The sequence below is a fragment of the Lissotriton vulgaris genome, chromosome 8 (genome assembly GCF_964263255.1).
Source record: "Lissotriton vulgaris chromosome 8, aLisVul1.2, whole genome shotgun sequence".
Lineage (NCBI taxonomy): Eukaryota > Metazoa > Chordata > Amphibia > Caudata > Salamandridae > Lissotriton > Lissotriton vulgaris.
The window spans coordinates 826,958,066-826,973,703 of record NC_141696.1 but is presented as its reverse complement, the minus strand read 5'-3'; the positions used below and the strand labels follow the sequence as shown (position 1 = coordinate 826,973,703).

Below are 15,638 nucleotides of genomic sequence, written 5' to 3'. Positions count from 1 at the left end.
TATGGATGGCGGTGTCGCACAGACACCGGCACCATATTGTGGTATTTGTCCGCCCGGTCGACGGCCATCCTAATGTGGTGGAGGGTGAATCATTGACAGATAGTGGGCAGATTGCCCCCGCTGCTACCGCCTGCCTGGCAGGGGTGATCCGCCCGCCATCCTAATGGGCCCTTTAATTAGACGGTCGTAAAGTAAACCGAGGAGCCCATTACGATGCGGCTCGGACAGAGCCTTTGGAGCCGTGTCGTAATCGGGCCCTAATAATTAATTGATAATTCATTACTACTTAATTAACTTCCCATCCTATACCCCTACAAACCAAACAACCAGCAGCAAAATTATAAAGCGAAAAATATAATAATTACACAATTTACATAAATAAATATCAATTAAATAATTAATAATACATTAATAATTGATTATGAATTAATTATTACTTAATTAACTTCTCACCCTGTATCCCTACAAACCTAACATGCACCCAAAATATAACACAAAAAAAACAATTAAACCATTTACATAATTAATTATCACTTAGATAATTACTAATATATATTAATTATTAATCAATTATTACTTAATTAACTTTCCACCCTATACCCCTACAGACAAAATACCCTGCACCTAAAATATAATAAAAAAATAATAATTTAACAATTGACATAGTTAATTATCAATTAAATAAATATTAATTAAAGATTAATTATTCATAAATTTTACACAATTTACTTCCCAGCCTGTGCCCTTGCAAACCTCGCAACCCGCTGTGATACTCTAAATTACTATAAGCAATAAAATGTAAAATTATAAATAACTTAAAAATAAAAACTATATTTAAAAAGTATTAACGATTATAAACAATACACAGCATATACAATTAAAATATGAACTAAAACTCATAAAGAAAATTACAAAACTATACTTTTTACAACTAAATTATTAAAAACGATATTATAAACACAGATAGTCTTGCAAACAATAATAAAAACACAGATATTATTGTAAATAATATTATTTATCTAAAAATCTATATTTTTGTCCACATGAGCCACGATATAAAAAGCTCAACATTTGTGTACCTTGATATTAAGGATCCAATATTATGTCCAAATACCCTTCATGGCATGTTTAATCGTGGATGCCTTGATTTAGGAACAGACGGCTATTTAGGATGCAAAGACTGCATTTCAAGTAACTGTAACTGCCCTTGGCATTTGATCACAGAGCCAGAGGTGGTACCACAACAGAAGGGTATGATCCCCTACTGCCATTTTTGACATGTTATTAATGGTCTGGAATTAATACAGTGGCTTTTACAAGGAGCCTGTTACCACTGTTTATTGAACATTCTGCACCTGGTTACGGCACTCTGCGACCAGAGTGATCCATTGCTCATGTGTGTTTGATCAGTGAGGCCACAGCGTTCCACCATTCCTACCAAAACACTGGAAGCCTAGGGCTGAAAACATGAAGCATACTTTTGGGTCTGAGAAACCCTGCTTTAGGAGAGGCCATGGTACCTGTCCTGGCTTTGACTCTACCTTCTCCCACGTTGTCGCAGCCTGGGGTGGGCTCAGTGAGTTAGCTGACCGAACTAGAGCCTGTGAGAAGCTTGCCATTTAACAAGCAGAGACAGACGAGAGCAGTTCTCCAGGGAATCCAAGGCGTTGCTGGGACCCACAGTTTCCTCCTCTTGCTGGACATTGGGCCTTGGAGGAACCTACCAAGGAGCCAAAGAGTTGCTGAACTGGGAACCCAAGTCACCACAATCCCATGGAAGAAACATGACTAGAGGGGCATGGGCCAAGAGATGGAATGTCTGTGCGCATTTTTGATTGGGCACACATGCAAAGGAAAACACCGATTGGCAAACTTTTTCAGGATTTTCACCAACTATGTTGCATTGTGATCTTTATCATTCAACAATTTGCCTTTACTAGCTAGTTCACCTATATCAGTGACCTTGGCAGCATACACTTGGTTTGTATGATAACAAAAACCCATGCAATCATGTTTCTCATCCTGCATAGATTCAAGATAGGCAGCAGTAAAAGACCTGACCTACCACCCATTAAAAAAATCGAGCATCCTAATATTTTAGACCATGTGAACATGATCCTTTTGGAGGCTTCCTTTCTGCTCCTCACTGGGACTATGAAGATTGATCACTTGCCATAGAAACCCTCAAGAGAGTTTGTGCCTGTAATGTAAACCCTGATATACAAGGAGTTTCTGTCAGGTTTGTGTTACTTTTTGAATGCAACCCGATGCAAAGTCTTCTGCTGGGATGTACAAACCAATACAATTCACAATTTGCATTGGTGTGTGTGCCATATTAGCCCAAAGAAGCACAATGCGGTGGCTTTAGTTACTTTGCATCAAGGGGGTGTTCTAGGGGTGGTGCATGGGCGTTTCTTCGGGTTTGGTGCAAACCCCCATCTACAAATAATTGTAGACAGGGATTTGCAGTAAAATCCTGCACCTCCCTGAGGCAGGCGATACGAGGAGAAATGTTTTAATTTCTTCTAGTTTTTTTTCTCTTTGCATGTGTGCTGCATTCTGCAACACAGAAACAGAAAAGTAAATGCCATAAAGTATAGTTTTTGTGCAGAAAGGGTTATCTTGCTGCACAAAATCTATGCTGAGTACAACGCAAACACCCTTGTATGGTTTAACAAGGGTGCCTGCATTGAAGCATAAAGTTTACAAATGTGCCAGGAAGAAAGCGGTATTGGGCCACCTTCAAGTAGATATGGTGCAGTTCTGCTCTAGTTTTACTTGCTGTGCTGCATTATGTTAGCGCTTTCTCTTTTGCAAATGTAAAAGCCCATTAAGCATTATAAGATAAATTGAAATTCAAAATTGAGGCCATTCGATAAAGCAAAATCAATTACTGTGGCTGTATCAAATATGAATGCATCAAATAATATGTAGTTCAAATCGAATCAAAATCGTGAAAGAATTTGAGGATGAACTAATCTAAAGTCGTCTCCAAACTAAAGAAAAGGGAATGTTGTTTTTCTCATAAATAGAGTACCTTAAAACTCCTACCCAGCTCTGCTATATCCTATGTCTGTTTCAATAAGCACTGATAACTATAATCTACTCTGCACCAGCTTAAATAACACAATTTTAATAGTTGATATGCCTACACAAAGTACCCCAAAAGCGATCCTATCAGGTAAATAAAATGATACGATCCTGTATTCGTTAGCGTCTCAGGATTCATTACAATACAGCTTTTCTATATGTCCTTCAAACTTACATTATCTGCAACAAAATAAGATACATGGACCAGCCTTAACTTTGCAGGTGGCTTCCTGACTATTCTACCAATTATAATTCTCCATAATCATCACAGAAGAAAGTAAACATTTCACATGGGGGGGGGGGGGAGAACATTGTGTTTGTTAATTAGAACTCCAGCTTCACCTAGAAATAAAATGTTCATGTATCCTAAAGCAATATGGCAACAATTGTCATCCGTTTTAAAAAGCAGGTCTGTATTAGCTATGGTCAATCTAAAGGTGAAAAACATTAATTTTCTTCTGCAGATAGCAGTTGCTTCTCTTTATGTTAATAATGAAAATAATGTAATATATAAAACACACCTTTCAATCGTGTTAACTCTTTGTTAATATGCACCTAAGTGTGGCACACATGCTCACATTTGCCTGTATTGTTGCTTGCTGTGGAAGGTCAATACAAACACAGTTGAACTCTCAGTAGGCTCAAAGACCAGCTCTAACATCTTGATTGGCTGTTTGACAGATACGTTGCTGCTCTGAGTTACAGGCCTTCCTGGAATGCCCACTTCTTCAGGATATGAGATCGAAAAGCATTGGTGGATAAAATACCACATACAAATGGCAAAGGGAGCTAAAATGATCCTAATAGAAGACCCCCTATCAGTCCACATTTACCCATTTTATGGGGGAAATTGCATAATTTTAAAAAGGTAATCCCACTAAGAAAAAGATTTAAAAAATAATAATACATCTCAACAACACAGAAAATAATTATTTTTAGTTGAATGATACTGAGTGCTTATTTAGAGCAGGTTGCCAAACAACCCTCCAGCTGCTCAACACAAAAGCAAGTCATTTAGTAAATAAAGATTTATCTTGAGGCAATATATAACAATTTACACTTGATTGTAGATAGTGAGCTTTATGTAAGACATTTCCAAAACGTGAAAAAACATTGGCAAAGCTTGTGGCTTATTGCTGTTTCTAAAATTATATATATATATATATATATATATATATATATATATATCCACAGACTCCTCTCAATCAGGAAAAGGATGACAAGCCACACCATCAGGTACTGGGGAAAGTTGTTTATTCGGGCATAAACAAACGACGCGTTTCGAGCTCATGGGCTCTTGGTATAATATATATATATTCATCTATAGGGGCTTTCAGCCAGCACACTTCTGTCATTGATTTTTTTTTATCTGCATTCACATTTTTTCACCCACACAGCATACAACATGGGACAAAAGGTCAGCCAACTTCATCCATTGGCTTACATCCTATCATTGTGAGTGATGGCATTCTACTCCTGCTCAAGGAGCAAATCAAAACAAAACGTAGTTGCCCTCAGAGCCAGGGACTACTAGCCTAATGCATACTTTAGAAGGCTAAAAAATACTTTTGCTTTTCATCAATATGTTTCCTTATAGTGCCAAGCATCCAGCAGCTCCTCCAACAATAGAGATTCACAAAAACCAAAAATATTGACAAAACAAGCACTGACAAAGGCAACCAATGCCAGACCTATTAGCCTTGCTAATGGGTGTTTTTTTTTTAGATCTGGCGTTACCAAAGACAGTTTTTTAACTAAATTAAATATACAATATACTGATGTGGGGTTGCAGCCAGCCCTCTTCATACATTGTGTCAGTCAAAATGTCTTCCTGCTACTACAGAAAACAACATGAACCATGGCATTCTGCCCGTTCACAAGGAGCACATACCAAACACAAGGTAGTTCCGCCAGGGTCTACTATGGCAATGTGTGCTTTTTGATGGCAAAATGATTTTTGCTTGTAGGGTTAATTGTTTTAGATTGGCGATGGCCGAGCAGCTTCCCCAATAAAAAAAGGTTTGCAAAAACCCTTGTCAAGCACCAGCAAATACCAGCACAAATTAAGCACCGAGAAGCATACATTTAAATGTAGTGGAACCTGAAAATTATCTAAGACTATCGTCTGACATAAATATTGTTTTCTAAGTACCAGATGTGGGCTATAAATATATTGTCTATTTGAGTCAAACATTTAAAATCTATACCCAATTGCAAAGTAATTTTGTAAATAGTATTTAGAACACAATACTTATGTTAGGCAATGTTTCTCTAAATGATATTCAAACATATATTCATTTAAACAAAGAACCTAGTATGTGTTTTTCCATGTTGTTAAATGTATTGATAATATTTTAAACCCACGTCTCACACTGTAACCCTAACTTCACTTTATATATTATCACTTTTACAATTTGTAAAAAGTTCAGTAGAGATAGGGGGAATGTTTCTTAATAATCCTGAAAAGAATCAAGAGTCTTAAATGTAGCAGTTATTTTATAACACAATAAAACACAAATAGAGCCCACCTATTAAAACAATTACTGCAGGCTGAAAACCACTCTTGATATTTAAGATTAACATATGTAAGGGCACACAAATTAGATTGCGTAGACCCATGCAGTAATACTAAAATCTGCATATATAAATGTAATTTGAATCAATTACAGGACTAGCGCCTATCAGGATCGTTGTGGTGTCACAACACACTGCCTGTGTACTGCCATTGTTTTGCAAGCATAAAAAGCAGTAAAGTTTATGTTAGCTCTATTAAAATGTAGGACACAGAATACTTTTTTTTAACCCGTGCAGCTTCCAGTGAGTATTTTCTAAAGTAATATTAAATATTCTAGAGGGTATTACGATTTAAATATTTGCCCTTCACTTTCCTTATTTCCATATGTAATGCAGTTCCAAATCAGCAATCGTTGTAAAAAACATAGAATAAATCAACTCCAAATAAAATCCCAGACTCTTTTCCATGCATGCCAGCGGTTACCTTTTCTCACAAGAGGGGCACTAGCGCTTATCTAAAATGGTGCAATGGCAGTATGTGGCATCAACCTAAATGAGATGTAAATTATTTAAAGATATTAGATTCTGAGAATCTGGGGCTAAAGGGATACAGGGAGTATGCTTCAAGTGGCATTTCAAGTCACTTCAACACCACTGATGGCTCTGTATCTACAGCAATGCTCGGGTGAGTTAATCTTATCTTCCCACTGGGAACAGTAGGTGGCAGTCCTTTTGTAATGCAACCATTCCTGCAGTTACAAGTGATGGTTCATAGAATTAATTTGAATGCATTTCTTTTGTAATGATAAATACAACCTTCTGGGCACATGAAACAACATAGGATGTGTTTACAAATGTTTCATTAGTTCCATCTGGCAAGAGACAATAAAAGGATCACATAGGGCCACTCCACTGGCTCTACGGCTGGGTCTGGGCACTGGGCAATCCCCAGAGCCGGACTGGCCATGCCGGGCATTGGGCATTTCCCCAGGAGGCTGGAAAGGTGGGGGCCAGTTTTGGAGTGATGGGAGCTGGTTTTGTTTCTGGGGGGCGGTTTAGCAGCGGTGCTGCAATATCGGTACCTAGTAACAAATGCAGCAAGCAAGTGTCTCCAGCCGTCCGGTGCCAGGCAGTGCTTTCCCAGGGGCTGGTCCGAGATAACATCCAGGGCTGCTTTGGGTTCCCAGTCTGGCCCTGGCAGTCCCAAGCCTAGTCCCGGTGGCTGCTGGCCCATAGTTCTAGTTGTCAGCCAGTCAGAGTGCATAGAGTGGATAGTGGTTAGGATTTGTTTGCAGCTTGACCTTTCTATAGTTTCCCTAAAGAAAAGAACACAAGAGTTATCCTTTACAGGCAGCCAAATGTTGTGCCCCGCACATGTGGAGACCAATTGAAGCAGTACAGTTGTTACCCTGCTGCACCTACACCCCTATATATGTGCAAGTACCGTTATGATTGTGAACTCCATGTGACTCTGCATGTAGTATCCTTACAAACCACTTTTGGAAGCTATGGTGTAATTTAATGAAAGGATGCCCTGGTACTTTCCTCTAGGAATGCAACACCCACCCACCTTGTGTGTACCCTTAATACTGAAACTACAATAGGTACCTTGGCAATATATACCTTCAAGGTACGTAGATGGGAAGTTAGGATAGTAAATCTATATTTCCCTATTTGCGTTTACCTTTCCCCTCGATATTTTGTCCATGATATCCCTTAGGGACCCTTTTCCATTTGGAAATGTGTTATCATCTACTTGAAGTAGGTGATAAAATGTGGATGTTTTGTGATCGCATTTCGGCCGCAAAACATTCTTACATACTGCTGCGATTCGGTATTAGGAAGGGTCACCCTAGACATGCCCCTTCTTAATACTGAATCGATATGTACTCACAATTCCAAACTGCGATTTGGTAACATGTTACTAAATTACAAATTGGAATTCATACATATCAAAATACATTTTATGGGTCACAAACGGGCCGTTGGCGACCAGTAAAATGCATGATACATGTGGCCCTTAATTCTACTTTGATCTGGGCCACTTTTTTGTGTGCCCGGTACTATTTTCGTCCCAATCCGGCCCTGATAGCAGACTTAAATACTAGGAAAGGAAGGGGGAAAAGGATGGAAGAATGGCTAGACTGTCAGTCACGTGATGATTTAAGGTGGGTGCAGTCGGGGTACTGTGCCAGGAAGGGATTTAATGGCTAATCAAACAATGCAGCAAAGCAGACTGGAATCTCAATAATCTACAAATAGTATTCAGAGTAAACACAACAGTTTGGTAGTCTTGGTGGGCGGCTAGAATGACAGTTATCTCTGTATAATACCAATAATGTCCTTTCACTCCCAGGCAAACATTTAGGTGAGAGTACGAGTTAGGCTTCAAGGCCTACAGCAAAGTAGGAGAGAAACACTGCTTCTGCTCTGGATGAATCTCCTACCTGGCTCTATTTATTTTACATTACCGTAGTGCTTAATTTGTAAAACAATAAGAGTAGGGGCCTATAGTTTATCTCAGAGCCTGGTGCCAGTGCTGCCAAATGTCGGAGTTGCTGAATTCCAAGGGTACCTAATGTTGCTTTCACCTCATGCTTCTTTCATCCACCACCTACACTCCTTTTGCCATTATTTCACTTTAATTGGTTCTTTCTCATCCCTGCTCTCACTCATTGGCACTGTGTTTCCATCTTTTTCTTCTTCCTTTTCCCCCTTTTCTGCCTTTCTCTTTCTCTGGGTCAATGTCCGATGATTAAAAATAAGTCCTGGCTCCCAAAAATGAGTGCGGATGGGCCCCACCTGCAACCACAAGGTCAAACTAAGACATGATCACCAGAATTACATGTTATGTTATGTTAATTTATTTCTTCTATAGCGCTCGGCTACTCCGAGGAGCATCCCGGCGCTTTGGCGAAGATTATCAGCAAGTAAGACAACAACATAACAACTAAAATGCAGACAGAAGAGAAAGAAGAAATTATTTGGTAAAAAGCCACGTTTTAAGATCTTTTCTAAAAGCAATGAGACTGGGAGCCTGTCTAAGGGACAGTGGTAGTTCATTCCAAGCCTTCGAAGCTAGGTAGTGGAATGATCGACCTCCCATCCTTGTCCGCCTGATAGCCGGGACTGTCATCTTGGATAAACAAGATGATCTCAAGGACCTACTAGGTACATATCGGGAGAGACGTTTCCTTATGTACTTGGGGCCAGTGCCTTGTAAAGCTTTGAAGGCAAAAGTCAGGCTTTTGAAAAGAATTCTCTTTGCGATCGGTTACCAGTGTAAGGTGTTTAGTAGGACAGTGGCACCTGCTCTTCTCGGGAGCCCATAGATAGCACGGGCTGCCGAGTTCTGGACTACTTGCAAACGGGTCAAAAGATATTTGGGTAGACCCAAGAAGAGAACGTTTGCATAGTCCAGTCGAGATCCGATCAAGGCCTGAACAATTATCTTCCTATGCTGAAGAGACACTAGAGGAAGAAACTTCCTTAGCATCCGTAAAATGCCGAAGCATTTACCAGAAAGGCACGAAATATGTGGCCCAAAGGACAGTTCACTGTCCACAATCACTCCCAAGTTTTTTGCTTTGAGAGACACATTGTCAGGGGGAAACATATCTTGTGGCCACCACGCTTTCCAGTCTGGTTCCCAGGCGCATCCAAAAAAGAGCAGCTCCGACTTATCGGAGTTGCACTTTAAGCCATTACACCTGAACCACTCAAAGACCGCACCGAGGCAATCCCTGATCTGTATGCCGTCGAATGACCCGCCCCTATCACAAGTGAATAGGAGCTGGGTGTCATCGGCGTAGGATACGATCTGGGCGCCAAAGGACTCTGCGACTACCGCCAGAGGGGCCATAAAGATGTTAAACAGCATGGGGCTAACAAGGGAACCCTGCGGGACCCCCACCTCTAGCGGAGCCATATCAGCGGAGTAAGGGGGCGCTCAGATTGTTTGTCGGCGGTCGGCCAGAAATGATTTAAGCCAATTCCACACCGTTCCCCGAAGGCCACTCTCCCAGAGTCTTGCAAGGAGGCGATCGTGAGGAACGGTGTCGAAAGCCGCCGACAGATCAAGCATTACCAACATTTGGATATTTGGAGGGGTATTTATAGAGCGCAACGTTCGCTCCGGAAGGAGCATCATGGCGCTGAAAATCCTTGAAGCCAGGTCACAGAGAGAAAAGGGGGAAGACTAGATGGATGCTTTGGTTTAGTCGTTGGAGAGATTAAAAACCCAGGTTTTGAGAAGTTTCCTAAAGGGTTTCTCAAGTGTCTGAAGTCTGAGGTGTCTCGGCATACTGTTCCAGGCTCTAATAGCCAGGGTGCTAAGGGTTTTTCCGCCTTTAGACTTTAGGTTGAACTTGGTGGAGATCATGAAGTTTTCATGAGAAGATCGGAGGGAACGACTCGGATTGTAATGAGGGAAGCACTTGGTAAGGTAAGAGGGACCTGTTTTGTTAAAGGCTCAGAAGGCAACGGTGAGAATCTTAAAGAGTATTCTCTTGTGCAACGGGAGCCAATGTAAGGTCTTCAGGGCTGAGGAGATTGAGGATTTGCGTGGGAGTTTTAGAACAAGGCGGGCGGCAGTGTGTAGAACACTTTGAAGTTTAGAGCGAGTGGACTTCTTGGTCCCTGCCAGAAGGCTGTTGCAGTAGTCTACACGTGAGAGTATGAGGGCTGCTGTTACTGCCTTTCTAGAGTCGAGGGGGAGAAAATCAAAGAACTTTCTCAAGGATTTGATTATGCCGAAGCATTTTCCTCCTACGGACGTGATATGGTGATCAAAAGAAAGGTCAGAGTCAAAAAGGACTCAGAGGTTCCGGGCAGAGGTGACGGTCTGGGGGGGAGCAGCAGAGTTGTCAGGCCACCACAGGGCAGGGCAGAAAGAGGCATTCTTTCCAATGGGGAGGATCTCGGTTTTGTTTGAGTTACAACGGAGGTGGTTAGTGTCCATCCATTGGAATACTGCAGTTAGGCAGTGTTTCAGATTGAGCTCTGCCTTGTTGGAATTGTCGTCAAGGGGGATGATCAACTGAGTATCATCGGCATATGAAGTGACAGTTATGCCGAATGATTCAATCAGTGTGAGAAGAGGGATAAGATAAATGTTAAAAAGGAGAGGGCTTAAGATGGAGCCTTGGGGGACTCCGGAGGACACCTTTTCCTCATTGGATTGAAAGGAGCCCAAGGTGACAGTTTGGGACCTATCGCTAAGAAAAGATCTAATCCATGATAGGGCTGAGTTGGTGATGCCGATGTCCATAAGTCTTTTGATCAAGATGGAGTGGGATATAGTATCGAAAGCTGCCGTAAGGTCAAGAAGGATCAGAATGGCTCTTCCCCCAGAGTCGAGTACTTCCCTGATGGCATCCATGACCTCGAGAAGAGCCGACTCCGTGCTATAATTTGCACGGAACCCAGATTGCGTGGCGTGCAACAGATTGTTTCCTTCGATGAAATTGGAAATCGTCCGATGTGCAAATTTCTCAGCCACTTTCGCCAGAGCAGGGAGAAGGGAGATAGGCCTATAGTTGGCATGGATAAGGGGGTCCAAGGTAGGCTTCTTGATCAGTGGCAGGATCAAAGCATGTTTCCATGCCTGCGGAACCTCACCTGTTGACAGGGAGGAATTCAGAAGAGGGTTCAGCAGGACATTTAAGGCAGATGCCACCTTCCCCAGATATTTAGCCGGGCACGGATCAAGGGGAGATCCTGATTTCAAACTTGACAGAAGCTCGAGAGAAGTATCAAGACACAGATGGGGAAATTCTGAAAGAATAGGGCCTTGACCCTCCATAAATGAACGGAGGGATGAAGGGCTCGAAACCAACTGTGAGCTAGAGTCGGAAAGAGAGGCTTGAATGGTTGTGATTTTACTAATGAAAAAAGTTGCAAGCTGTTGTATCCATACTTCTGAATGAGTATGAGATGGAGTACAGGTAGCTGGAGAAGTAAATTCCAGAACAACTTTAAAAATTTCTTTACAGCCATTTTCTGCCTCATCAATTCAACACTCGAAATAGGCCTTTTTTTCATTCCAGATCGACTGATGGTAGGCTTTAGTGATCGCTCGATATTTCAATTTTTCAGTCGGATCATAAGTCCTTCTCCACACTCTCTCGGCCCTTTTACATCCTTGCCGTTGCATCTTTAACTGGGGAGTGAACCATGGGGCCGACGCTTTACGTTCACCTGATTTAGGCTTTTTTTCGGGGATTAAGGTCTCAAATCTGGTTATCAGCCATTTATGGAAGAGAGCAAGATTCCCTTCCAAATTGCCCAAAAGAGGACATGGAAAGGTGGAAAGGGCCTCAGATAACATATCCACCGAAAGTAGATGGAAAGGGCGCGAAGTCCGCGTGGTCTCTATGTATTCTCTCACCCGAGTAAGAGCGGTGGCAGGCACGGAAAAGGAAATCAAGAAATGATCAGACCACAGTACTGGTTGTATGGAAGTTATAGTAATAGGTTTCGTTGAAAAAACTTGATACAGGGTATGGCCTTTATTGTGTGTCGGTTCTTGCAGGAACGGAGACAATCCTAATGGGGCTGTGATGTCACTAAGTTTCATTGCATCGGGATCAAGCATATTATCCATGTGGACATTAAGATCCCCAAGAAGAACACAGTGCTCAGACCTAAGACAGGGGACTGAGAGCGCTACTTGAAGTTCATCAAAGAAAAGCCCTCTAGGTCCCGGGGTTCTATACAGAAGAATCCCGGTACAGGCCTGAAGGGGAGAAAAATGAAGAGTGAAGCCGAGGGCTTCACATCCCTGAATATTCTCTACCGGAAAAGTTGAGCAGGGAATGTTTTTATTTACAACAAGTGCTACTCCTCCTCCTCTGCTCGATATTGTATCCCTCCTGAAGATGTTGTATTCCGGAAGGATGGCGTTGGCTAAATCAGGTGCAGAGCAATCACTTAGCCAGGTCTCTGTAAGAAATAAACATGATATATTGGAGTTCTGTAATAGATTCCAGATATCCAGAGAATGACAGTTCATGGACCTGGTGTTAAGAAGAAGGCATTGAAAAGGAGCCGGGGTATTGTCCAGCGCGGTTCCAGTAGACATCGGAAAACGCCAACCGCAGATCGAGCAACCTTTCCTTAAGGCCCGACCGCCAGGAAAGATATGATGACATTGGCTATGGGGAGGGCGTAAAGCAAGTAAATCTGCCGAGGAATAGCTAATCATATCTATAAAACAGCATAGGGGGTCGGATGCAAAAGAAGACACATAGCCGTCCAGCCCCGTCCGCTGCCGAGACGCTGACGGGCGCAGACGGGCAGGACTCTGGCAAGACTCTGGCAAAGCGGAGGCCGACCCGCTGCGCGATGCCGCTGCGCTCGGAGGACTGTTTTAAATAGTCCCTCCAGGTGGGGAGCAAAGCGGCCCTCAGTATACTCAAGACGGCGCTGGAAGAGCGTCAAAGCCCTTCCCAAGATGGCGCCCGCTAGGGAAGCAAGAGAAACCCTCAGCCACCCCGGAACCGGGCCCGCTCAAGCGGCAGTGCTCTCACAATTATAGTGCAGGTAAGGGGAGAGCCCTGAAAATGCTGCCGATTAAAATCGGGGTGAAGGAAAATAAAAACGAACAAAAATACAAAAACAGGGTATTAAAAGCAGAACGCGCTCACCACGCTGCACAAGAGCTGCTAAAGCTGCCAGTACCTGGCTAATAACTTCTATCAGGTGTACAACCCACGGGGACCGCCTTAAATAGTCCCTCCAGGTGGGGAGCAAAGCGACCCTCAGTACACTCAAGATGGCGCTGGAAGAGCATCAAAGCCCTTCCCAAGATGGCGCCCGCTAGGGAAGCAAGAGAAACCCTCAGCCACCCCGGAACCGGGCCCGCTCTAGCGGCGGTGCTCTCACAATTATAGTGCAGGTAAGGGGAGAGCCCTGAAAATGCTGCCGATTAAAATCGGGGTGAAGGAAAATAAAAACGAACAAAAATACAAAAACAGGGTATTAAAAGCAGAACTCGCTCACCACGCTGCGCAAGAGCTGCTAAAGCTGCCAGTACCTGGCTAATAACTTCTATCAGGTGTACAACCCACGGGGACCGCCTTAAATAGTCCCTCCAGGTGGGGAGCAAAGCGACCCTCAGTACACTCAAGATGGCGCTGGAAGAGCGTCAAAGCCTTACCCAAGATGGCGCCCGCTAGGGAAGCAAGAGAAACCCTCAGCCACCCCGGAACCGGGCCCGCTCAAGCGGCGGTGCTCTCACAATTATAGTGCAGGTAAGGGGAGAGCCCTGAAAATGCTGCCGATTAAAATCGGGGTGAAGGAAAATAAAAACGAACAAAAATACAAAAACAGGGTATTAAAAGCAGAACGCGCTCACCATGCTGCGCAAGAGCTGCTAAAGCTGCCAGTATCTGGCTAATAACTTCTATCAGCCTTCATATAGCAGTGATTGCCTCTCACCATGAACAGTAGTCTGTTTAGACTAAAAACTACCGTGCTTTAACCCAGGAAGAAATTATCAGATGGGTGGAGTATTCTGGAGTCTTCTGGTGATGTCAGACGGCTCACCTGGAACGGGAACGAACCAGTATTGTGACCTTCATACTATTTTCATCTTGAAGTTCTTTAAAATAAGCATAGAGCTTCATTTGTGCCGGTGGTTGCAGGTAGTGTGCAGCCTTGCTCATTTTTAGGGACCGGGACAGAATTATTATCATTAAACGTTGGCTCTGAGCGAGAGAGTGAAGGCAAAAATTACAGAAAGGAGGAAGAGGAAGCTAGGAAGACAGTCAAAAAGGGTGACAGCAGCGGTGAAAAAGAAATTGCAAACGTGAGATAGAGAGGCGGGAAGTGTAGGGTAGAGGAAGAGTGAAGCATGAGGTGAAAACAAGTCTAGGTAGACTTGGAATGCGACAAACCCAGCATTCAGTAATGCGGGCACAGGCTCCTAAGAAAAATGTTGTCCCCAGCACGTATTCATTTACAAACTAGGCACTCACTGAGCGCTATCCTAGGCCTCAGTCTTTCTCAAGTTGTTGTCAGGACCATGACAAGGGGAGCCCTCTACAGGGAGGGTGCCACTCTTGAACTGGCAATTAGGGAGAAGGCTAATGATTCATTGTAAACTTTAACCCCTTGGGCGCGGCCGCGATTCTGCGCCTGTGCGGCACTTTTAATGAGTGGGCGGGTTCATGACGGCCCCCAGCCGTCATCAGCACACGAGCACTGTGATGCATGACGGCTGGGGGCCGTCATCAGCACCGTAGGGGTTAAATAACAAGGTTTAATTTTGACTATTTGATTGTAGCCTCAGTATATGCGATTTGCAGGAACCAGACCCATATTTGGGGAGAAGGGGGTTAGAAGACAGAAAGAGGCTGGGCTCTTTCTCAATTATATAAGCATTTTCCTTGGAGGACACTACAGTGTATTTCTTTTTTATTCCTCCGCTTCAATTAGTATTTGAAAAGTCAATTTGTCTATGTGCCAACATATATATCACTGTCTAAACAGCTACATGCAGGCATATAGTATGAGGGGCGGGGATTGGAGGAGAGATGGGACAGAGAGACTGAGACCCGGTTCTGGAAAGATGGGGATAAAGCAATTGCAGAACACTCTTTATTTGTAATTTGCTCATGATAATCGCCAAGGGGGCATTTTTAAGAGCACACGTTTTAAATGTAAATGTAAAATAATTGTTCCACCTGTTTCTAGCAAGCTCTGCTTTTTCTGCATGTGTGGTTCAATGTGCTTCCTGTACATATCTATGTGTGTGCAACCTGTGAGTCTCAGATTTGAATCCTGGCAGATCCGTGTAGATTTTCATCCTTCCAAGGTGTATACATGTCTTGGTTTCAGATTCCCTACCAAAATGCTTTGCCCTGAGCCCCACAAAAGCTTGTGCTAGTGCTGCTGGCAGCCCTACCCCATGGTAGTTACCCTGGTGGGTAAAGGAGTCTCTTCCCCCTGGAAAGTATCAGAAGCTGTAGTGCAACACTGATAGGCGCTCAAATGTGTGAGCTGATCCCATACTTCTCACTTGACCCCTCAGC

The 15,638-nt window shown here is 43.1% G+C and overlaps 1 protein-coding gene across 1 annotated transcript in view; it reads right to left on the bottom strand.

Annotated features, from left to right (window-relative positions):
• AFF3 (ALF transcription elongation factor 3) overlaps nucleotides 1-15,638 on the bottom strand; it is a 2,122,574-nt gene that overhangs the window by 594,391 nt on the left and 1,512,545 nt on the right. The window lies entirely within an intron of this gene.